Raw genomic sequence first — 26,327 nt, 5'->3', positions numbered from 1 at the left:
CAGAGTGGCTCTCTGAAGCCCAAAGACGCAAACTATCTTTCTCAAGGTCTCATAAATGCAAAAATGTATAAGTATAGCACTTTAAGGTTTGCAAAGCAGTATATATATATATTATCTTATTTGACCTTCACAAGAGCCCTGTGAGATAGATGCTATTATTATCCCCATTTTAGAGATGATAAAACTGAGGCAGACAGAATTAAGTAACTTGCCTGGGGTCACGCAGGTAATAAGTGTCTGAGGAAGAATTTGAATTTAGGTCTCCCAGACTCTAAGCCCAGTACTCAATCCACTGTGCTCTTTGGCCACCCAGAGAGTGAATAGTAGATTTGGAACACAAAACTATGATCTGCAGTGGCTTCTGTGGCTAATGGTTCAGCACCTTGAATCTAGTCAGAATTGTTGTTGTTTGCCCTCTGTTTTCAAGGAAGACTATGATGTCAAGAAGGTAATGCCATGACTTGCAAGTGAATTGTATTTAAGTGAGGAAGGGATGTGCAAAGTTACCAGCCTCACTTTCTCCTCGGGAGCCATCTGGGTCCAGTGGCAAGATATAGATCAAGATGACTAGAAATGCCCCGATACAGTGGGAAACCTGGGAAACAGTGGGAAAAAGCTAAGGTCTTTCTGTCTCTGTTTGACTGAGGCAACACCCATTCAGTGTTTAAGGCGAGGTAGGGAGAATCTAGTCAGACAGACTGAGTTTGAGTCCAGCTCTACTCATGGCTCCCTGGGCAGTGAAGGGGCACAGTGGATAGAGCAGGGCTGGGCCTGGAGTCAGGAAGCCCTGAATTCAAATCCTTCCTCAGACACTTATTAGCTAGGTGACCCAGGGCAAGCTTCCCCAGCCCAGGGTGCTCTTCTTAATAGTTTGCTGCCTCACCTGCTGCTGTATTGACACATTAACCTTCCGGGCTGTATTAGTCTCCCCTAGCATTTGAGTGTCTTATCTTACCGGCACTTTAGCCTGTGAACGAAAAGCCTTCCCTCCCGCAGCTACATCCGCGGGGAAGGAGATAAAGCAATACCATTCTCGGCTGGAAGCCACCCAGCAGGGTCCTCACAGAGCCATTCCAGCTTTAGTGAACTTCACCCGGTGATTCCCCAATTAGAAGGAACCTCTAATGGCATAATTGAAGGTTTCAGACTTCGGGGAGCCTGATATTTTCCTGTATCCCCGGGACTCCTCAGGAGAGGAGGGGGGAGGACTGGTGCACGGGAAGGGGTTTCTTGGCTCCCTTGGGGCATATCAGGAGAGCTCGTAGATGTGTTATCCTCATCCCAAAAAGGATTTTTGCTCTGTGGGATGCGTGTTGCAGAGCCTCTGTCCAGACCTTTTTGCTCCTAAGTGTCCGACAAGGACAAGGGAGCCCACTCCACTTGAGGATGACTAAGGCAGCCACACCAAACAGGCAGTGCAGAAGGAGAGTGTTAGCATGTTGCTAAGCAACCAAATGCCGCCTGAAAACTACAGCACACCTCTGACACTTCCATGGGATTAGACACCAGCAGATTAGAGGGAGGGAGGGTGCAAGAAACAAAGAGAAGGGATTGGGAAAGAAAATGTTCCAGCATAAAGCAAAGAGCTGATACGATTTTGTTAAGTGCCCCCCCACCCCCATCCGCAAAAACCCACCAATTAAACCAGATAGTGAGGAAAATCAAATCGCTGAAATTAAAGAGATAGAAAGGCAACTGGATCAATAGAGGGGACAGAAGTACTGTGTGTGTATATGTATATATGTATATATGTGTATGTGTGCATGTATGTATCTATATGTGTGTATATACATTTTGTTCAAATCTTACATGATTAGAGGCAGTGTTGGTTGAAATGATAAAGATAGTGATTTCCTTATCTTTTAGCTATTTTATTCTAGCTATGTGACCCTGGACAAGTCAGTTCTCTGAGCCTGTAAAATGGGGATAATAACAACACATACCTCACAGGGTTTTTGTGAGGATAAAATGGGATGATATTCTAAAGCACTTTGTAAAATTGTAAAGCTATAAATGTTATAGTTAGAATTGAATATACTAGCTATTATTGTGGTCATTCTTGCTTTTATCCAATCTACAAACTACAATCTACAAACACACACATGCACATATGCTACTCTCTATCTAGGTATATAGATATAGTTTATAGCCATAATTATTTTGTGGAGAATAAGGGTTGTTCAGTCATTTCAGCCGTAGCTGACTCTTTATGACCCCAAGTGGGGTTTTCTTGGCAAAGATTTTGGAGTGGTTTGCCGTTTCCTTCTCCAGCTCATTTTATAAATGAGGAAACTGAGGCAAACAGAGTGAAGTGACTTGCCCAGGGTCACACAGCTAGTAAGTGTCTAAGGCCAGATTTAAACTCAGGAAGATGAGTCTTCCTGACTGCAGGTCCAGCACTCTGTTCACTGAGCCACCTAGCTGTTCTGGAGAACGAAGGTACAACTTCATAAATTCAGCACAAGTAGAATATAAACCATAAGAAGATAACCATTAGATTTAGAGTTTGAAGATTATCATTATATCATCTGGGGCAGAGCTTTTTGACCACTTTTGTGTCATGGACCCTTTTGGCAATCGGGTGAAATCTACTTCTCAGAATGATGTTTTTAAATGCATAAAATAAAACATATAGGATTGCAAAAAAGTTCAATTATATTGAAATACAATGATCAAAATGGGTGAGACAGAAAAAGGAGAAAGAGACAGAGCAGAGAAAGAGACAGAGGGGGAGAGAGAGAATGAGAGAGAGAGGGAATGTTCATGGGACCCTTATCTAGGACAATCCCCTCATTTTTGGGGGGGGCAATTGGGGTTAAGTGACTTGCCCAGGGTCACACAGCTAGTAAGTGTCAAGTATCTGAGAGCGGGTTTGAACTCAGGTTCTCCTGACTCTAGGGCCAGTGCTCTATCCACTGCACCACCTAGCTGCCCCTGACAATCCCCTTATTTTACAGATGAAGAAAATCCCCAAAGGGCCAGAGAGACTTGCTCTAGGCCACACAGGCATTACATATCAGCACCAGAATTTAAAAACCTGGTCTTCTGAATTCAAATCTAGTGCTCTTTTGTCAATTCCGTACTGCCCCTGAATCTCTATCCACATTTCCTATCCCCCTCCCTGTACCACATCACACAGATATCCCATGCTCTGGGTAAACATATGGTGTGGACATAAGCAGAATTGGAATTTACAATACTCATAAAAGCAGGAACAATCTTGTTGAATATAATATCAGGCTATAAGCTCGAGTGATTTTTAGGCCAGGGGGCAAAACTGTTACATCCTGGTCCAATTTGGCTAGGTTCTGTGAAGATCAAGAAAGAGGAGGAGAGGGACAAAGGTCTAGAAGTTTTCAACATGGACATGGCTAGAGTCGGAGGCATGGGAGAACTTTTATGGTCTGAGAGGAATGAGGGGAAGGGCTATGAGAAGAAGAGGTGGCTGGGGATGAAAAAGATACTATAGTAATAAAAACTGACATATTTAGGGAGCAGTCCTGAGATTTCACCAGTGCAGGGAACTCCCTGGTGTGGAAATTTTCTCTACTGAAGTTGGCTAGCAACTCACTTGTAGTTTACAGGCTTCAAGAGTTACCTGGCATACTGTGGTCTGTGTGATTTATGGTTGCTTAAGTCACATGTGTAAGGGGTAGCCCTTGAGCCCACGTTTCCCAAATTCAAGGCTGGCCCTCTATTCTAGAACGTTTTAAAGTTTGCCAAGTATTTTAAATCTATCATTTCCTTTGAGCCTCCTAACAAACCCATGAGGTAAGTATGGTAGGTATTATTATCACCATTTTATAGATGGGGAAACTGAGGCACAGAATGGTCTAGTGACTCCTTGGTGGTCATACAGCCAGTAAATGTCAGAATTGGGGTTCAAATTCAGGTCTTCCTGACTTCAAGTCTATCTATTGTGCCATACTGCTCTACCCTGAAGCTGGAGAACAGTTATAATGTAGTGGCAGAGTCTTAAAAATCCAGTTGGTCAAACATTACTACATGCCTGGCACTATGCTAAATGCTGGGAATACAAAGAAAGGCAAAAACACAGTCCTTGCACTCAAAGAGCTTATAGTCTAAAAAGAGAGACAACACACAAATAATACTACATACACATAAGACATATACAGATGGGGGAAGTCAATGGAGTTTGTGAGTATGGTGGTGACATAGGCAGACCAGTGCTTTAAGAAAATCAAGTTGGTGGTAGATTGAAGGATGGGTTGGGGTGGTGTGTTGGAAGATTTGAGGCAAGGAGACCAGTTAGAAGGCTACTGCCATAATCTATGCTAGAAGGGATGAGGGACTACATTAGAGCGATGGCCAAGTGAGTATAGAGAAGAGCACGTATACGAGAGATGTCGTGAAGATAGAAATAAAAAGTTTTGACAAGTTGAGCATATGAGGTAAGTGGGAGTGATGAATTAAGGATGACACCAAGGTGGAAATTTTGGGTGACTGGGAGAATGATAGTGTCCTTGACAGCAGTGGGAAAGTTAGGAAGAAGGGAGGGTTTGGGGAAAAGCATAACAAGTTCTGTGTTTATAAAGACAGCTATAGGACATCCAATTGGAGAGATCCAAAATGAAGTTGGTGCCGTGGAACTGTGACTCAGGAGAGAGACTAACACTGGATATGTAGATACAAGAACCTATTGCATAGAGATTATCACTGAACCCATGAGAGGGGAAAGAGGAGAGGGCACAGGATGGTGCCTTGGAGGACACCTACAATTAGTAGGGGTGAGCTGAAGAGCCAGTAAAGGAAACTGAGGAGTGGTCAGAGGGGTGGGAGAAGAACCAGGAGAGAAGGGCGTCAGGAAAACTTAGAATTCCCAGAAATAGGACTGTCAATGTCCAAGGCTGCAGAGAGATCAAGAAGGATGAGGAGTGAGAAAAGGCCATTTGATCTGGCAATTAAAAGATCACTGGGGAGCAGCTAAGTGATGCAGTGGATAGAGTGCTGGAGTCAGGAGGACCTGAGTTCAAATTCAGACTCAGACACTGGCTAGGTGTGTGACCCTGGTTAAGTCACTTAATCCCAATTGCCAAGGAAGGAAGGAAGGAAGGAAGGAAGGAAGGAAGGAAGGAAGGAAGGAAGGAAGGATGGAAGAGAAGATCATTGGTCACTTTGGAGAGAGTAATTTCAGTTAAATGATGGGGTCAGATGCCTGATTGTAGAGGATGGCTAAGGTTCCTGAGATTCAGAGTAGGACTAGAGTTCTTAACAGGCACAGACTCAATGTGAAAATATATTGCCTGGCATGATACTAAGACAGTCACAATAGTCACCATCATCTTGAACCTACCTCTACCTATGAACCATTTCTTCCCAAACTTACTGGGAGGTTGTTTTTGCACAGAAATGAGTATGATATTTTGTAATGGAAGTTAACTGAAACGTAGAATTCACTTTCCATAAAGCTGATTTATGGCAAATATTAAATATATCCCATAAAGAATGGAGCATTTGAAGTCTTTGTTACATGGACATTAAGTATATGGAAGTTACCTGGGATAATCTCATCAGATTAAAAGGGATAGATCTCTTGTCATCTTCTAATCTAACTCCTTTTGTTGTTGTTGAGTTGATTTTCAATCATGTCCAACTTTTCTTGACCCGATTTGGGGTTTTCATGGCAAAAATACTGGAGTGGTTTGCCATTTCCTTCTCTAGCTCATTTTACAGATGGGGAAACTGAGGCAAACATGGTTCAGTGACTTGCCCAGGGTCACACAGCTAGTAAGTGCCTGAAGCCAGATTTGAACCCAGGAAGATGAGTCTTCTTGACTCCAGGCCTGGAGTTCTGTGCACTATGGCGCCACCTAGCTGTCCTACTCTAGCCTGTAGGTGGGATGTAAATGAGACTTAATTTTACACATATGAGTGCAGTAAGTGAACTCCACGAGACTGTCTACATTTTTTTGCTCTGCTGGAATCTTGTTGTAACAAATGCTGCTTTAATTGGTATAAGGGAGGGAGAAGGGATGGATGTAATTCTCTGCTTCCAACTCAGTTGATGTAGTCACAGGATTTACTCAAGGATGATGGGGTTTAACTGTGGCATCAATGTGTTCAACTAACTGGAAAGCTGTGACTGCACTTGGTGATTCCTTTACAAAGTATAAACAGCCCTCAGCTGAGTCAGAAGGGAATAACCTGATTGCCTGAGTAAATAAGACAGCTAGGTGGTGCCATAGTGCACAGAGTGCCAGGCCTGGAGTCAGGAAGATTCATCTTCCTGAGTTCAAACCCAGCCTCAGACACTTACTAGCTGTGTGACCCTGGGCAAGTCACAGAACCCTGTTTGCCTCAGTTTCCCCATCTGTAAAATGAACTAGAGAAGGAAATGGCAAACCACTCTAGTATCTCCGCCAAGAAAACCCCAAACGGAGTCATAAAGAGTCAGACGTGATTGACAACAACAACTGGGCAGATAAACTAGCTCTAGCCCAGGAGCATTAAATATCTAAACCCTGATGCACTCGAGAAGGAGAGATCCCAACTCCTGAGAGGCAATCATTCTTGGGCACTGAAAGATCTCCCTCTTCCCTGCCCTCATTGGCCATGGCATCTAGCAGCATAGAAATAGGAGATCTACCTATCCAGCATTTGAAGAATTCTTCGGTTTGAGAGAAGGGTGTTGCGGTTGAGTCGTGGCCCGCTTAGCACAGATGATGCACCTAGAGGGAGCCGCATGAGGATTCCATGAAGAAAGAAAGGACTTCATATCCCTGGAATAGCAGGGGTGATGAGATGCCTTTGCCACGTGCGCATCCTTTGGGAGGGGGTCTCAAATGAGGCAACAAGGAGGTGTTAGTGGCCTTATTCTTTGTCTGAATGCTGTGTGGTATCTAAAGACTTTATCTTAAACAAAGAACTCATTACCTTGGTCTCCAAACCCGTCTGTCTTCCAAACCTATGAACTTCTGTTCCAGGTATCACTCGTCTTCCAGCCTCTCAGGTTCCCCACGTTGGTGCTGTTCTAGGCTTCTCACTTTCCTTTGTCCCACTTAACTGATCACTTGCCAAGTCTTGCCATCCTACCCCTTCAGTATCTCTCACATCGGGTCTTTCCCTCTACTCCCCTCGATACAACTTTGCCTCTTGCCTAGATGACTGTAACAGCCTCCCAGTTGGTTCTACTGCCTCAAGTCTCTCCCCACTTCAGGTCATCTTTAACACTGCTGTCAGATGCTTTTCACAAAGTGCACATCTGACCAAATCATCCCCGACTCAGTGGCTTCTTATTGTTATACTATGTTATGGAAATGCTTGTTTTAGTCCATAAATGAAAAATAAAATAAATTTTTAAAAGAATTACATAAAAATTCCTCTATTTGACCATGAAAGCTCTTTACAACCTTGCCTCTACCTCAATTCAGACTCATTGCACATGACTCCTCCTCCCTCATTCTGTGATTCAGCCAACCAGGCTTTCTCTCTCTCTCTCTCTCTCTTTTTTTTTTTTTCACACAGGATACTTCATCTCCGGTCGCCATACCTTTGCACTGACTGTCCCCTATGCTTGGAATGCATTGTCTACTCATCTCCACCTCAGAAAATGCATCTTTTCCTTCATGAAGCAGACCAAGCACCACCTTTGACATGAAGTCTTTCCTATGATATGCAGCAAGCACTTCATTAATGCTTGTTTTCTTCTGTCCTGATTACCCTAACTACTATACTTTCTACTACTATTCCCTTTCCTAATTTCTTTATATTATTAACTATTTATTTATTCTTTACAGACTTATTTATGTGCTTGTTGTTTTCTCAGTTAGAATCTAACCTCCTTAAGTAGGGATTGTTCCATTTATCTCACTTATAGCTTTGGCACCTAGTACAGTACCTGATAAACAGGAGGTGATTAATAAATGATTGTAAATTAATCGACTAATTTTTCAAAAGATGGAGAGTGTCCAAAGGAGGGCAATCAGGATGGTGAGGAATTCCAAGTTAATGTCATGTGAGGTTCAATTGGAGAGACCGGGGCTATTTAGCCTGAAGAACAGAAAACAGGGATGGGGTGGGGGAGGGACACACGTAATAGCTGTGTTTCAAGTATTTAAATGGCTGTCATGTGGAAGAATTATTACACTTTTTCTGTTTGGTCTCAAAGACCAGAACTAGGCTCATTGGGTAGAAATAGCAAGGAAGCCAATTTGGCCTGGTTGTAAGGAAAAACTTCGTAACAATTGGAGCTGTCTAAATGGGCTGCCTTGGGAGGGGGCAGCTCTTCCTTCCTCATAGGAAGTCTTCAAAGAAAAGCTGGATAACCATTTTCAGGTGTGCTGTAGAGGGAATTACAGGTAGGAGTTGGATCAGAGGGCTTCTGAATTCCTTCCAACTCTGAGAGTCCATGAGAAATTCCTTCCCTCAAAGACCTTACAGTCTAGGTAGAGAGACAACATACACACACACACATATTTTAAATAACCATGTCAAAGCAGTATATAATGAAGAACAAACGGTGGGCTTTTTTTTTGGCCAGAGAAAGCTGTCTGGAGGATGGAGGGCTAGAGCTTGGTAGGATATGTATACCTGGGAGGAAGAGGAGGGAGTCTAAGTCTTAGCAACTTCTAAGGAAGACTTAGAGAGGAGAATGGAAGAAATTACAGGAGGTAAGATAAGGGAAGGGGAGGAAAGAAGGAGAAAGAAAAGGGAAGGGAGGAAGAGAGAAAAACAATAAAGGAAAACTTTGAGATGAGATAAAACATCTGGAACAAAGGCACGTTCAGCAGAAGGTGAAGAAACTAGCTTAGCAGATATAGAGAGTCTATGCTAGGGAATAAATTGGTAAAGGTAGCATGACATCCTTACCATAGCTCAATTTTGAGTATTTAAGGGAATTCTCAATTATTTTCCCCTGCTGGAGGTGAGGGTGGAGAGTTGAAATATCATAGTTTTAAAGTCAGTTTTTAAGATAAGAGAATAAAAGTGCATAATCATAGTGTACATATTTATAGGTTTATAAAATTGTTTACATACATTATCTCATTTGACCCTTACAACAACCCCATGAGGTAGATGTTATTATTATCCCCATTTTAGAGATGAGGGAACTGAGGCTGAGAGGGCAAATGACTTGCCCCTGGTTAAATTTGTCACTTTTTTTTTCCAGTCATGTTTGACTCTTTGTGACCCCATTTGCAGTTTCTTGGCCAAAGAGCTTGGAGTGGTTTTCCATTTCCTTCTTCAGCACATTTTACAGGTGAGGAAATTGAGGCAAACAGGGTTCCCAACCATGTGAATTTGGGTAGCTTTTTTTGGGCTCTGTGGGCCTCAGTTTCCTCAACTGTAAAATGATGGCAATGAACCAGCTGAGCTTTAAATCTACAATCCTGTTAGGCCCAGAGAGATTAATTGACAGCTATTCTCTCTTATTCCAAATTCAATACACTTTCCTATTTACTACACTGCCTCCCAATGTTATGTAATACTGTTTTGTGACTGCCTCTTTGTTTTACAAGCAAAATATAAACTTTTAAAGCTTAACACTGATTATACTCTTTGACCTTGCAGTTTTCAAACTGGGAAAAATACATTGTTGTTGTTGGGTTGTTTCAGTTGTGTCCAACTCTTCATGACCCAGTCTGGGGTTTTCTTGGCCAAATACTGGAGTGGTTTGCCATTTCCTTCTCCAGCTCATTTTATAGATGAGGAAACTGAGGCAAAAGGGTTAAGTGACTTGCCCAGGGTCACACAGCTAGTAAGTGTCTGAAGTTGGATTTGAATTCAGGTTTTCCTGTCTCTAGGCCCAGCACTCTGTCCACTGTGCCACCTACCTGCCCTGGGAATAATATATACTGAATCTTTTTTTCTTTAAAAAGAAAAAAAATACTATTTACATAAATTTTATACCTGTATTACTTGTAACAGTGAAAAACTGGCAACAACCTAAATGCTCAATGAGTTGGGGGATAGCTGTAACTGTGATGCATCAGCAATGGAGTATTATGTCATCATTAAGAATGACCACTATTAGGTCATGTGGTATGGTAGGAATCCAGGCCCAGCTACTTACTAGCTGTGTGACTGATTTTTTTTGGGGGGGGGAAGGCAATAGGGTTAAGTGACTTGCCTAGGGTCAAGTGACTTGCCTAGGGTCATGCAGCTAGTAAGGATCGGAGGCTGCATTCTAACTCAGGTCCTCCTGACTTCAAGGACAGTGTGCTATTCACTGAGCCAACTAGCGTCCCGCTGTGTGACTGGGCAAATCACTTCTTTTTTCTGGGTCTCACTTTCCTTAGCTGTAAAGGATTAGATTCAACTCATTCCCTAAGGTCCCTTCCAGCTCTAACATGCTATGAATATGTGACTATAAAGAGATATGGAAATGCCAATATAAAATAATGCCAAGTAGAAAAAAACATTGACCCATAAGTATACTATGATACTTATGTGAATGAACAGAGATACAGAAAGGGAATTACTCGGTTGTTGGGAGTTATCATGGTTATTGATATGTTTAAGAATATTTTTCATTCTAGTCATGTGTACTAGGTTTTTCGTATAAATAATAATAGCTCACATTTATATGATATGTTAAGGTTAGCAAAATTCTTTCTTTAAAATAACCTTATAGTTCAAATCCAGCCTCAGACACTTGACACTTACTAGCTGTGTGACCCTGGGTAAGTCACTTAACCCTGATTGCTTCACCAAAAAAGCAAAATAAAATAAAATAAAATAAAATAACCTTGTAAGGTAACGCAGTACTATTATTATTATTATTATTACTCCCATTTTACAGATAAAGGAAATTAAGTTAAAAAGTTTAAATTAATAATAAGTGGCACAGTGGATAGAGCGATGGGCTTGCAGTCAGGAAGACTCATCGTCTGATTTCAAACCCATCCTCAAACACTTGCTAACTGTGTGACCCTGGGCAAGTCATTGAACCCTGTTTGCCTCAATTTCCTCATCTGTAAAATGAACCGGAGGAGGAAATGGCAAACCACTCTAGAATCTTTGACAAGAAAACCCCAAATGGGGTCATGAAGGGTTGGACATGACTGAGAAATTACTAAACAACAAAGTTAATAATAAAATTATTTTTAAAAATAAAAATGTTTAAAATGCAAACAGTAACAAAATAAATTAACCAGTAAATAAAGAAGAAAATTACACAGAACAAAATTTGCAAATTTATAACAAATGTCTGTCTACTTAATGCTGTTCATAGTTACCTGTCACTTAAGTTAAAGATGTGGTTTATTTGGCTTAATTAATTTTGAGACGTCTTTTATGAAACAAAAAGCCTAGTTAGTACCTAATGCAAATGCTAACCATAACAATCTTTTCAGATAGGACAATTTCCAAGTATTAGTTGTACTCATGAACACTAAATTGTTTCTCTCAATTAATACCTTTCGGGGCAGCTAGGTGAAGCAGTGGGTAGAGCACCTGCCCTGGAGTCAGGAGGACCTGAGTTCAAATGCTGCCTCAGACACATAATATTTCCTAGCTGTGTGACTCTGGGCAAGTCACTTAATCCAAATTGCCTCACCAAAAAACAAACAAACAAAAAACCCCCAAACAATTAATGCCTTTACTAAAAACTAATTTAAAAGTATACAGCGGGGCTTCTTAATCTTTTTTGTGTCCTATACCCCTATGGCAATCCAGTGAAGCCTATAGATCCCTTCTCAGAGTGATTTTTTAAGTGCAAAAAATAAAATACATTGACTTACAAAGGACACAAATTATATTCAAATTTTGGTGTTATTCAGTTGTTCTAATCATGTCCAACTCTCTGTGACCCCATTTGGGTTTTTTTTTTATTACAGTGGTTTGCCATTTCCTTCTCCAGTTCATTTTACAGTTGAGGAAACTGAGGCAAACAGGGTTAAGTGACTTGCCCAGGGTCACAGAGCTCATAAATGTCTCAAGACAGATTTGAACGCAAGAAGATGAGTCTTCCTGACTCCAGGCCTGGCACTGGTTCATAGACTTCAGGTTAATAACTCTTGTCTCTAAATTAATATGCCTCTACCTCACCTAGAAACAGTCCCTTTCTCACAGAAAATGATATCTCCAGAACACATGACAGCAGTTCCTATCTGGAGAACAAGGGGTTAGCAGTGAACTTTAATCAACAGTAACAGTCTGTCTATCCTCACCCCCACAGCAAATTAAATCTTAGTCTGCATTAAAAGAATCATCCTTATCTCGAATAAAGGGGTGATTGTCTCCCTGCACTCTCTCTTAGTCAGACTCCCTCTGGAACACGATGTTCAGTCCCAGGTGGCACATTTTCGAATGGATATTCTCCAATTGGATGACATCTAGCAGAAAGAGACCGGGATGGTGAAGGAACTCTATACAACATTCACATGAGAGCATTTGAAGGAACTTGGGGTGTTTAACCTGAGGAAGAGAAGGCTTAGGGGGTACATAACCATTGTCTTCAAGAGTTTGGAAGGCTTTCATGTAAAAAGGGATTAGTCATGTGTTACACGTAGTACTAGTGGGTGGAAATTACAGAGACTGACTTCAGCTAAAAATAAATAAGGAAGAACTCTTTAGCAATTAGAGCTGTCCAAAAACAGAATGGGCTGCCTTGTTGGGGAATGAGTTCCCCGTCATTGGAGGTGCTCAAGTAGAAAAGGAATTTGGTGAGCAACTGAAGAGGCAAAGTACAGTCATATAATGAAAAACAATAGCAATATTAATCAGGATTAATACATGAATGGTGAGACTGGACTCAGGAAGACCAGTTAGGAACTATAGCTCAAGAAGGAAATGATAGTGGGCATGGGAATGAAAAGGAAGAGATGCATCCAAGAGGCATTATGAAGGAAGGAATAATGAACAGATCTTGGTGACATATTTGCTTCTGGGGCAAGGGAGAAGAGTAGTAAAAAGAGGACCATAAGATTGTGAATTCTTTTGTGAAGTCAAACTAGGCTATTTTTTGCCTGAATTCTTATCTAACCTTAAATTACTGAATGGGTGTTGCCTCAGACAAACTGAGACCTGGGAAAGACTTTAGCTTAAAAAGGTCAAGGTCCTCCACCACATCTGGAGTCATCGCCAGTTGTCTTGACCTATGTCTTGCCACTGGACTCCAATAACTCTGGAGGAGAGAATGAGGCTGATGACTTTGCAGAGCTCTACCTCACTCAAATCCAGTTCACTTGCAAGTCGAAATATCACCCTCATGATGTCATTGGTCCTCTTTGAGAATGAAGCCACAACAAGATTGTGAGACTGGGAGACTTGAAGAGTGAAGAGAAAAAGAAACACATAGAAAGGAGTCATTCTAGGGGAGAAATGGGTTTGGTTTAGAAACACTGAGAGAGGAAGCTATGTAGAAATGTCTAATAGATAGGGACTAGAGCCCAGGAAAGAGTTCAGGTTAGAGACAAAGATTTGGGAGCCATCTGTATAATGGGAATAGTTGACTTAAGAGTGGATGAGTTTCCTAAAGGAGTAAGTGAAATTGGAGAAAAGTAGAGGCCTGAGGATTGGACCTAAGGGGGATAGCCAGTGGTTAAGGAAGCAGGAGGAAATGGAGGAGCTAAAATCCTTAAAGAGGCTTTAGATCTTACAAAGGGGACAAGAATTTGTTGGTAAGGCAGCCCCTTCCCATCTACCTGGCCACTGTACCCTAAGGACCTCCAGGCCTTTCAATCCTCCCTGCATCAGGCTTTTCTGGACCAATGGGCCTTTCCATCTACCTGCAGCTGAACCCTCCTGTATACATTGTCTCCTCCCATAAGAATGTGAAATCTTTGAGAACAACAACTATTTTTCTTTTCAATTTGTAGTCCTAGTGCTTGGCATATATTTAATACTTAATACAAAGTGCTTGGTAGATATTAATAAATGTTTTTTAAAATTCTCTCACTCATTTACATTCATTCATTTATGAAGACAGGTTTGAATTGGAAATTTTTAAAGGAACTTTTATACCATGATTTTGGGGGTAATTAAAAGTGATTGGAGATAGACCCAACCAAGGTTCTCTAAGAAAATTAGTCACGTGTCTTGGAGGGATAGATGGGAGAGGGCTTTGTGGAATCAGAACCCTAATAAACCCTAATAAAATTAACCCTAATAAAATAAACCCTAATAAAAACCCTATTTTATTTTGTTGTGCTTCTGCAGAATTGACATCACTGCAAAGGACTGTGGGAAGACTATAGATATGGCTAACGTGAAGAAACAATTTGAAAATGTGTTCCTGTGGGAAAGAATTCTGTCCTTCGACGGGATAATAGTCAGCACCCATCCAACCTGTTTGCTCCCAGAATGTTCCAGCCACAACTAGGTCACCGTGACTCACTAAACAAATCTTCATCAATCTCCTAACTTTGTACTTTCATCTCCCATCATTGTTCTGCTCCATTTTCGTCTTTCAATGCTGAGAAGTTTCTTTTCCTTCTTAACCCAGTTGTAAGTCTCTAAACTGGCCTGTCACAGTACACTTGGTGGGAATACATGGTTGTGAGACTTGATTGCCTGTCCATGGTCCCATTCTCCCCTTGTATATACAAATATACAAATCAGGAAAGTGTAGAGTATTTCATCAATCCCTTGGTTTCAAGGGGATGGACAATACTTTACACCTACCCAACACCATTTATTAAAGACCTTCTGGGATCCAATTAATTATATTTTTATCAATGGAAAAACTAAGACAAACAGATGAACTACCTGGTCAAAATCAGGCCATGTCAGGATAGCACAAGATCCCAGGCATCCTGACTTTTAAGACCATACCTTAATGGCTATAGTGTACCACACCAGATAGCAGGAGACTAAACTATTGGAGAGTTCTTTCAGTGCTCACTAACGAGGAGTATTGAAGTCCAAAGAACAGATTTCCATCTTGTTAGAAGTGACAAACTTAAACAGAAATCATTTCCCTAAACACACACTCCAATTCCTAGAGGGTGTTTTCTGCCCTGGGAGTTATTAGCTCTTCCTATGTTCCATTACCAGTCCACAACTGAAGCAGAAGCCCTTAGCTGCACAGAAGAAAATCAAAACTGGAAACTCTTTGAAGAACTTCTCCTGGACTCTGTTTCCCTAGAGGATCAAACAGCATGGAATTGGATATAATGGGTGTTAGTTTTAGATCAAATAACACAGCGTGCTATTATATCTCTGATTCCAACATCACTAGAATCATCCAAATGAAATCTGCACAGGAATAAAAGGAAAAGAACTAATGAAAGAGGTTTTGAAGGGCTGGCCTTGATGGAGGGGATCAATGTTTATAAATGTCCTTGATTACAATAAGAGAACAGGACCTTAGATTTCTAAGGCTAGTTTCCTGCAATAATCATTTGTTAAGCACCTCCTATATGCAGGGTGTTGTGCTAGGAGCTAAGGATTCACAGATGAAAAATCAAGGACTGCTGTGGAGGAGTTTACAATCCAATGGGGGAAGGGGAAGTGATACAAAACGGACACACAAAAAAACTGATGCAAAGTAGAATATGATAGGAATAAAGAAGACAAGGTGCTCTAGCAAAATTTGAGGAAGGAGAAATCACTTTCAGGTGAAGGGATCCAGGAATGCTTTACAGAGGATGTGGCCCCTCAGCAAAGTCTCTTTCAGTATAAATGTTCTATAATTTTATTATAGAATAGAATATATAGAATAGAAATGGGATTAAGACACCCCTTTCTACCTGCCCAACTCCACTGACTTTTTCCAGGGACCTGACTTTGCTCCAGGACCTAACTTGGTCACTAGGAGTATGTGGGTTTCTTCTACTTAATCTATATGGTGTGGAAACATCAATTTCTCCCTTCATTCTTGGGGAACAGATAGCTATCAATATTTTAGAATACTGACATTCTTAAAGCACAATCATGCTTATGCTTAAAAAGCACAAGTGGCTCCCTATTGCTTCTAGAATAAAATCTGAACCTTTCTGGCATTTAAAGCTCTTAACCAATGGGTTCAATCAATTCTTCTAAAATAATTTCACATTATTCCCCATCACTTACTCTCTGATCCAGCCAAACTGAATTACTTGCTGTCACACATAATATTCCACCTCTGACCTATGAGCTTCTGCAGACTCTATCCCCTTCCTATCCCATGACAAGAATGCTCTTTCTCCTCACCTCTCTTAGCATGCCTCATTAAGCTGAAATGTCACCTACTGCATGAGATCTTTCTTTAAAGTGGCCATCCCCAATTGCTGGCACTCTCCCCACCTACCACACACACCTGAAATCAGGACATATATGCACTTGCATATATGCTTTATTTCTTGATCTCTGTGCATGTTGTCCTCATTCCCTTTCCTCTCTCCATAGAAAGTAAGCTCCTCGAGGGCAGGGATTGTTTCACTTTTGCCTTCATATCTCCAGCAATGTGGGGCACATGGTGGGAGCTTTTTTTAAGGGAGCATTTGCTAAAATAGGAATATGCAAAAGATGGGTGATTTCTTTAGCATGAGGAAATCACAGCCCATCTGTGACACCCTATGGGATTATCTAAGGATTATAGAGGTTAAGTTCCAGGGTCACACAGCTAGTAAAGCTGAGAGGTAGAACTTTAACTCAGGTCCTCCTAATAGAATTTTAAAAACCAAGGAAAAGCGATGCAAACAAAAAAAAATAGAAAGAGAGCTCACAGATCAATGGTTAGCATTTATATAGTGCTTTACGGTCTATAAACACGTATTATCTTACACATATTTCATTTGATCTCTCATTTGATTCTCTTTAATCTTTATGTACTATTGTATTGGGCTAATAATAATGATGATGATGATGATAATAATAGTTGATTGATTATAACTATTCATTTGTTAATTGTTAGTGGTTGGGGGCAGATAGATGGCACAGTAGATAGAGCACCAGCCCTGAATTCAGGAGGACCTGAGTTCAAATTCAACCTCAGACACATCATACTTACTCGCTGTGTGACCATGGGCAAGTCACTTAACCCTCATTGCCAAAAAAAAAAATTGTTAGTGGTTATTCCATTACTAATATAAGCTTGTACAAGGAGAAATAGTTCTTGTTACTGATTTTAGCATTATATCTTCCAATATTAATAGAACTGTCCAACTTAGGGGCAGCTAGTAGTGCAGTGGATAGAGCACTGACCCTGGAGTCAGGAGGACCTGAGTTCAAATCCGGCCTCAGACACTTGATACTTACTAGCTGTGTGACCCTGAGCAAATCACTTAACTCCAGTTGTCTTGCAAAACAAAAGAATTGTTCAATTTATTCCCTCTTATTATTGAATTATTGGTATTAAGATATTGGCAGATTTGAGCTTTAACCCTTTCTTAACTGATGGCTGCTTTTAAGCCCACAATGTTCTTTGTGGATCATTATCCTCTAAGGATGTTTGTTTACATGATCAAAAGAGTTGTCCCCTTGTAGCTAGAGTCAAGCCACAAACTTGTTTTGCCATCACAGCTTAGAGCAGGCCCGCACAACATACAGCCCATGGCCTGCTTGTGGTCCGCCAAAGGACCCAGAAAAATATAAGGTTGCCACTGCGCACTGTCTCCTGTTTGTCATGTGACCCACAGCAACCAACCATCCTCAGTCTGTCTCTAGCCTAACCTATCTGCTGCCCAAAGAAGTTTAGCCTATTTTAATTTCAGCCCCAACCTGCTTCCAAGTTGTGCAGGTCTGGCTTAGACTCTCTCAGGGCCTTTCCTCTCATCTCAATGTAACACCAAAGGCACTCTTAAACCTTTGGTGTCTGATGCTTCCCTCTAGGCCAGCCCTGGACATCTTGTCCTATCTTCAGGACAACAGACTGTTAATTAACTGGTGAATGAACGGGTTACCCCACTTTAGAGAAATGAACAAGTCCCATTTCCATAGGCTTCAATGGCTCCAAAGCAATGTCTCCACAACAATGTTGTGAGGTAGGTGGTATACATTTTATTAGTCTCATTTTACAAATGAGGAAACTTGAGGCTCTAGAGGGTAAAGGCACCTGTCTGGGATTACACAACTAGAAAACATCAGATCCAGGAGTCAAACCCATGTCCTCCTTGATTCTGGGTCCATGTTGCTCATGGAAGGGAAGGGGAAGGAAAGGGGGAAAGGGAGGGAATAAGCATTTATTTAGTGTCTATTATGTGCCAGGATAGGGGCACTTAGGTGGCACAGTGGATAAAGTGGCCAGCCTGGAGTCAGGAAGACTCATCTTCTGTGTTCTAATCTGGCCTCAGATACTTGCTGACTATGTGACCCTGAGCAAGTCAGAGTTCCCTGTTTGCCTCAGTTTCCTCATCTGTAAAATGAGCAGGAGAAGCAAATAGCAAACCATTCCAGTATCTTTGACAAGAAAACCCCAAAGGGAGTCATGACGTGTCAGACATGACTGAAAACGACTGAATAACAACAACAAAAATGTGCCAGACACTGGGCTAAATGCTCTGGAGGCACATTAGCATTTCAGATCTATGATTTCATAGGTCTGAAAATATAAGGCACTCCATACTGAGGAAATTCCTTTTACCAAAGCAGACTGGTAAATGTTCTGTAACTTACAGTCTTAGAAAGCTGCCTGGTACAGTGAGAGCTTGAAGGACTTTCCTGGAGTCACATAGTCAACATGTGTCAGAGACAAGACTTTAACCCAGGCCTTCCTGCTTTTGAGGCTTTTCTGCCCACATCAGCATGCTCCTCCTCTACATGCCAGCATAGTGGGACAGATAACAGATGATAGGGCAACTTTCATTGGGGCTTGTTTGGTGGAGCATAGGCTGATAATGTGCTTTGAGTGTGATGAGTTTGGAAAAGTGGAGGGTTTTTCCCCTGAAATAGAGAGTTCACTCTGTACCATGAAGCCCCAAATTCAGTACTTTATTTAGAATGCTTATTTATAGACTATCCCCAACCCCGACCAGTTCCTCACGTTTACCATCTAAGAGGTCTCTCCCTTGCTGCAAATGATCCCTTTGCAAGTGCCAAGGAATTAAAGAAGGTTGCTAAGGACTCCCAGAAAACAATGGAGCAGCGAACAAACACCCCAGAATATAGAGCGAAAAGAGGAAAACAAGAGAGGTAAAGCTCAGAGAATGATGAAAGAGCAGAAAATCAGAGAAGTGAGAAAAAGCTTGTCAGTGAGAGCTGGTGTGTTGTGAATAGAAGGAGTTCTCCTTTCGGAAGCAGAATCCTTTGGGCCAGGGTCCAGATTCTGCCACTAACTAGTTGTGTGACTGGGAATAAATCATTTTAACCCTGAGTATCAATTCATCTGTAAAGTGGGGATGATAATACCTGTACTAGTTATCTCACTGGATTGTTGTGGGTAAAGTGCTTTGAACCCAAAAGGGGTATGTAAATGGGGGTTATTATGATTTGTGTCATGGGTTGAAACAAGGAACAAGAGGGATTAAATCAGCACTGATGGAGGGAATACTAGTCAAGCTGTTACCATATTCAGGAAGGCAGGGAAGTGAATCTATGGGGTAAAAAGAAAATAGCTGTTGCCAATAGTTCAAAAATGCAATCACCCCCTCTCCAACTCTGAGGCTGCTTGCAGGTAGCATTTACAAGTTAGGACAGCTTGGTTTCTGGACTGCTGTTTAGGCTGGCCTCTCTTTCTCTCTGTCTCTGTCTCTGTCTCTGTCTCTGTCTTTGTGTGTGTGAAGATAGGCAAGAGAGCTGGATGGTAGAGCAGTGTAACTGGGGCTGGGGGTGGGCAGGGGAAGTGGTGTATGTGTTAGGGACTATCAGGTTTGTCTGTGTATCTGTGTTTGTATCCATGTCCTCATATGTTACATTACATATTTTTATGTGGAAGTCTTGCATCAATCTGTGTTGGGATATGCCTGAGGTCTTAGGCTCCAAGAACCACAAAAAGCAGGGGAATGACCTGTGTCTCAAGGTCAGTGACAGTTGTATCCTTGCAAAGACCTTCCCTGTTCTCTCGGGTGCCCTTGTGTCAGAAGCCACCAGACCCTGACACAAAGTATCCAAGTAAAGTATTAACATTTTAGCTTAGGAAGCTTGCTAAAGAAGCAGCAGGATAGTAGTCCTCTAATCAAGTCATAGAGATGGTTTAGCAGATCTGGTATTTATGATCCATTTTTACCTGGAGAAGTCTTATTGGCTGCAAAATGATTTTTACAGTATATCAACATTCTACTGTTGCTTAAGGGATTGCCCTTCTAGGTCACTACAGTATGAAGACACATTCCCTCAGGAATGAACCTCTCAAATTAACAGGCTTCCCATTAGCACATTTCCCCTAAAGATCCTGTAAACCAAGGCAATTGTTAGGCAAATGATATTCAGGAAAGAAAATGCTGAAAAGAATCCTGGGGCCCATCAGTTCAAACTGATCCCTCTCCTTCGTTTCTCTCCCCCCCCCCCTCCATTCACTTCTCCTTCTAGTTGTAACTTAAAAAGTGGCAAATCCTATTTGGTAAATCAGATCTGACTCTACATTCACTATGGCAACATCAATACTGGGTCAGAAAGATGTCTTCTCCCCAGCCCCCGCAAAGGACAGTGAGAATTCTGTTAAATCTCTGCGTACCATCTTCCCAAAGACTGAATCACTCATGCCTCAGGTGACAAGGACACCAAAATAAACAAGGACATAAACTTGAGCCTTAATCCCTTGAACCAATCAAATCCCATGGATAACCTCCCCATTCACTTAAAGAGAAATTAGCTCAGTCTATATAAAACAAATACCATTTCTACCATACCTTGTGCTCTATATGTGTTTTATATACTCCTATATAGATATAGATATAGATATTGATGTTGTCTCCCCCATTAGAATGTAAACAATCCCATTGAGGGCTTTGTGTTTATCTTTGTATTCCCATCACTTAGCACAGTGCCTGGCACATAGTAGGTACTTAACAAATGCTTGTTGATTTGTTGGAGCCATACAGCATCAGTAGAAGAACACTGTTGTTAAAAAAAAAAAAAGATAGTCCTTTGTTTCAGTAAGAAGCTTAGAACTATTTTCCCAAGAACAATTCAGTTCTGGGTCCAGTTCATTGTCCATGTGCAATGTCTGTCAAATGTTTGGATGGACCAGCTCTATGTGTTATCTAGCCAATTGCATATTATAGTCTGGACAATAGGTGTTCTTCAACCATTTGATTTTTCTTATGTAGATGGTTAGGGAAAACTCTTTTGAATGATTATGGATCTTTGTTAGAAATCTCCATGGTATTCTAGGATTTGATGCAATAAACTCATTATCACACTCAAAGAATCTAGCCTTACAGACTAAGAAGTGCACTTGATAGGGATTCCTTTTAAAATGTGGGATTGTGAAGGGTGCCTGTCCAGGGGATGAGTACAAATTCTTAAGGTAAGAGGGAGAAAAAGGGAAAATACTCACTTCCCTAGTGAAGGGATTGGACAGTCTTCAAAATAAGCTATAGAAAACTGTATTTTAAAAGTCAGCTGGTGTACAACTGGTTCATCAACAACCCAATGACTAATCATGCCATGGGGCCAACTTTCAGTTCTGGAATGCTCTGTAGACAAAGACTTTCAATTCTCCATGCCATATTTTAGCAAGGAAGAAAGGATTTATTAAGGATTTATTAAATATTATGTACCAGGCACTAGGAACAAGGGCTAATTACCCTGAAGAGAAGACATGAGGTAGGAGGGAAGGAAGGAAAGAAGCATTTATTAAGCACCTACTGTATGTCAAACTCTATGCTAAGAGCTTTGTAGACATCATCTCATTTGATCATTATAATAATCCTAGGAGGTAGGTCCTGTTATTATCCTCATTTTAATAGTTGTAGAAACTGGGGCAGACAGCCCTTAAGTGACTTGCCCAAGGTCATACAACTAGTAAATGTTTAAGACCAGATTTGATCTCCGGTGTTCCTGACTCTAGGCCCAGTGCTCTTCCCGCTGTGCCACCTAGCTGCCTACATGTGCCACCTACCAGTCCTCAGGTATTTGAAGTCTTGTCCCCTAGAAGAAAAATTAGACTGAGGGTGTTTGGTTTTACAGGACAAAACTGGTGCCACTTCCTTTTTTTTTTTTGGTGAGGGCAATTGGGGTTAAGTGACTTGCCCAGGGTCACACAGCTAGTGAGTGTTATGTGTCTGAGGCCAGATTTGAACCCAGGTCCCCCGACTCCAGAGCCGGTGCTCTATCCACTGCGCCACGTAGCTGCCCGTGCCACTTCTTTTATGAGGCTTTTCTTGGTCATTCAACAGTTGGCAGCACTGTGTTCCTCTTAAAATTACTTTGTATATACTTTATAGTTACTATTATCACTACCACTATCACTACTACTACTTATCTGTATACGCTTTGTATTCTTCCAATAGAATGTAAACTCCCAGAGTGTAAGGACTATTTAAATTCAACAAACACTTATTAAGTGCCTACTATGTGCCAGGCATTGTGCTAAAGTGCTGAGTATACAAGTACAAGCAGAAAGAAAGACAATCCCTGCCCTCAAAGAGCTTACAATCTAATTGGGGAAGACAACACACAAAAGGAAACTTAAAATGTGTGGGGTAGAAGGTACTGGATGTAGGGAAAGACAGAGGTGGCGTGGAATCCAACAGGTGCACCTGGTAGGAAATCATTGGACTGTGAACCCTCTGTAAATGGAAGCATGGGGAGGAATTCTTTGCTCCACTTGCTAGCTCTCCAATCAGAGGTCAGAGGCTGCTAAGGGTACAGATGAGGTGTGAGTACCACAGTGGATGTACCCTCCAGATGATGAATATTCCCTGAAAGTAAGGATGGTGAAGTGGAATCCAAGGAGCGCAGCTGATAAACAATGGTATTTCAGTTTTGTCTTCATATTTTGGCACGTGGTCCTGTATCTTACACATAGTGGATTTGTAATTAATGTTTGTGGAACTGAATGAAATTGTATTGGAGCAGGAGTCTTAGGAAGGCAAATTTTGGCTTAATGTAAGGGAAAGCTTAATTAGCTCAAGGGGAATGGGCTGCCTGGGATACTACGGCCCAGGGGTTTTACCTCACAAGATGTCATCAAGCAAAGGTTGACTGGCAACATTTCAAGGCTACAGTAGAACAGACTCCCCTTTGCACACTCTATGAAACAACCAAATTGGCTTTCTTGTCATTCCTCACACTGGTGCAGAATTCCATCTCCTGTCTGTGTACCTTTGTCCAGACTGTTCCCCATGCCTGAAATGCTCTTCCTCCCTCCTCACTTTGACTTTTCAGAATCTCCAATCTCTTCCAAAGTTCTGTTCAATTTCATGTCCTGTGTGAGACTTTTCCTGATTGCCTCAGTAGTTGGTGCCTTCCCTCCCAAAATTGATTTGTATTTATTTTATACTCAGAGGAAGACATTTCAGCTGATTGGCTAAGGTGCCCATGCTGTATACACACACAGGGGGCTAATCCCTTAGGCAACTGTCAGCCCATGGGGGTGGAGTTGCTACATATATACATATATATGCTACATATACACACATACATATATGTATGTGCATGTACACACACACACACACACATACACATATGGCTGCTATTGTTAGGTAACTGTCCAGATTCCAGCCCATGGGGGGGGTAGGTTGCTACCCATACACCCACGTTTATAATATATGTATGTACACACATACACACACGCGCACGCACACACACACACACACACACACACACACACACAGTGTTCCCCACCCTCCATCCCTCATAGAATGTAAGTTCTTGACAACGGGGCCAAACATTTTTGTTTAGTACACTGCCTGGCATGTAGCAGGTGCTTAATAAATGCTTTTTGATGGTTTGGTTGTTTGAATTCCAAGTTTCCTTTTTAGTTTTGAGAGTCTGTGAGCACAGGCCCCATTATAAGACTGTGCAACTATTGTCTGAGTACCAGTCTAGATAAGTTTGGAGGAGTCTGACACCAGAAGGGTGGCTTACAGATGATTCATTTTTTGGGGTATGGCAATTCATGTAAATAGTCTACTAAGGTATGGAAGAGTTATGACTTGCATTGGTAGAGAAAATATCCACCTGGAAGAAATGAGAGATTTCCTGATGTATGAAAGTATTTTTAGCAATTGAAATGTATACAAACAGCTATGCTAAAGCCCTCCAGTACATGACTACATGCTGCTTGTACAAGGTCAGTTGGTACATCATAAGCACAGGAGGCCCTTCCACCAAGTGGAGAGAATTAAATTAAAGCAAATGGGAGAGTGAACAAATCTAAAACAGCTGTTCAAAGGGAGGATGAAGTACAAATAGCAAGACTGCAGCTATATAACATCCTAAGGAAAGTTACCAGCAGGATCATGGGCACATGCTTATGCACAGAAAGATGAATCTACCAGTGTTTGGTGGCAGGTTCCTCTACTAAGTACATGACAGGAAATCTGATTTCCCCAACCTGTTGCAGTTAGGAATCAGTACAATGGGGGAAAATCATCCTATCCAGTCTACTCTGTTACTTCATAGTTGAAAGTATTTAATTAGGAGTTTCACGGATGGATGAGGGCCTGTGGGAGGTTGACATATCACCAAGAGTGTCCCAGAGAATGCCGAATCCCACAACTGTCAGGTCTCAGAGTCTATGATGTAATGTCTAGCTGGAGGCCAACACAAACAAGCCTATGGTTGTCATCACTCCTTTGGATAACTAGGGCTCTGTTTTGTTCTCTGTAGATCAATGGCTATTCTGGTGAAATTCCCAAATCCCTGTATTCTTCCTTGGAAGCAGAAAAAGCAAAAAAAAAAAAATACTTCTTTGCAAATAACTTACAAAAAATGGGAAATGCCTTTCAAAATGTCTCCAGCTAAAGGGACATTTCCATAGCAACTTCTAAGTTGTATGTATACAGCTAGGCACCAAACACTGGCTACTGTTGCAGCAGGGAGGACAATAAGCCAATTTGTGCATCCTCTATATATGTATATGTATGTATGTATATGTATGTATGTATGTATATATTCCTCTTCCTAAAGGTCATTGTCAGTCTTTGTCAGAAATATCTCATCCCCCTTGATTATAGCATTAGTAAATGAAAATGTGGACAGCTATGTGGTGCAGTGGATAGAGTATCATGCCTGAGGTCAGGAAGACTCATCTTCCTGAGCTCAAATCTGGCTTCAGAGACTTACTATCTGTGTGACCCTGAGCATGTCACCTAACCCTGTTTGCTTCAGTTTCCTCATCTGTAAAATGAGCTAGAGAAGGAAATGGCAAACCACTCTAGTGTCTTTGCCAAGAAGACCCCAAATGGGGTAATGAAGAGTTGGGCACGGCTGAAAATGACAACAACAATAATATGAAAATGTATGTGTATTCCCACAAGTATATTTTATTATACTCATTTTTATACCAGAGATCAAGGCTCAGTCAACACTTCAATTTCCTATAGCAAATAAGTCAAAGGCTTATTAAAAACATACAATTACCTTTGAGAAAAAAGTATAAACTTTTGTATATTCTATAAATCTCCTCATTGTTTTCTGTGCTTCAGACCTTGATTTGAATCATGAGTTAGTTACATTTGTATGGCATTTTGAGATTCCAACCACCCTGTGAGGTTTGTAAGACAAGAATTAATAACCCAGTTTTTACAGATGAGGAAACTAGGCCTGGGAGAGTTAAGGTGACAGCTAATAAGTGTTGGGGCTGGTTCTGGTGGTCTTTCCACTAAACTATGCTGCCTCTCATCTATCTGCCAATGGGCCAAATTGTAGTCATTCAGTCGTGCCCAACTCTTCATGACCCCATTTGGGGTTTTCTTGGCAAAGATACTGGAGTGGTTTGCCATTTCCTTCTCTAGCTTATTTTACAGATGAGGAAACTGAAACAAACAGGCTTAAGTGACTTGCCCAGGGTCACATGGCTAGTAAATATATGAGGCCAGATTTGAACTCAGGAAGATGAGTCTTCCTGACTCCAGGCCCAACACTCTGTCCACTGTGCCATCTAACTGCCTATGAGCCAGATTCACCTTCTTCAAATTAGAAAAAAAAAACATAGTAAAGGCCATTCAAAAGCACAAGAAATGTCAATACACTTCCAAATCATTCTATTTGCCAAGGAAAATGTCAAGTTCCCTTTATTTGACAAAGGAAGATAGCATGACACTGTAGATAGAGCAATGAATTGGGAGCCAATATGAACTGGGAGTCAAGATGAGGGCCAAGAGAGAAGGCAGACCTCAAGGTTGGAGGCCCAGTTCAACCACTAACTCACTCCATGGTCTCAGACAAATCACTCAGCCTCTCTAGATATCTGTTTCCTCTTTTGTAAAATGATGGGGTTGACCTAGAGGATTCCTGATGGTCTCTTCTAGCTCTTCAATTTTATAAATAAACAAAACAATGAAGTTCATTAGAAGGAAAACATTCGGGGTAATATTGCTTAAGCTCTAGACCTTGTT

At 41.3% G+C, this 26,327-nt stretch overlaps 1 protein-coding gene and 1 long non-coding RNA gene across 3 annotated transcripts in view; one reads left to right on the top strand and one right to left on the bottom strand.

Moving 5' to 3' along the window:
- The window catches only part of LOC114050112, a 122,460-nt gene extending 107,018 nt beyond the window's left edge, over positions 1-15,442 (top strand). For both annotated transcript variants that reach the window (XR_003569933.1, XR_003569934.1), the window contains exon 5: positions 14,122-15,442. This is a non-coding gene — a long non-coding RNA (uncharacterized LOC114050112). The remainder of the gene's footprint in view (positions 1-14,121) is intronic.
- Positions 1-26,327, bottom strand: part of LOC114050111 (small conductance calcium-activated potassium channel protein 3) — a 268,773-nt gene that overhangs the window by 69,164 nt on the left and 173,282 nt on the right. The gene's annotated exons all lie outside the window — the stretch shown is intronic.

Source organism: Vombatus ursinus, unplaced genomic scaffold, assembly GCF_900497805.2.
Source record: "Vombatus ursinus unplaced genomic scaffold, bare-nosed wombat genome assembly UNPS02014798.1, whole genome shotgun sequence".
In the NCBI taxonomy this organism is placed as follows: Eukaryota; Metazoa; Chordata; class Mammalia; order Diprotodontia; family Vombatidae; genus Vombatus; species Vombatus ursinus.
This window is presented reverse-complemented; position numbering and strand designations above follow the sequence as displayed.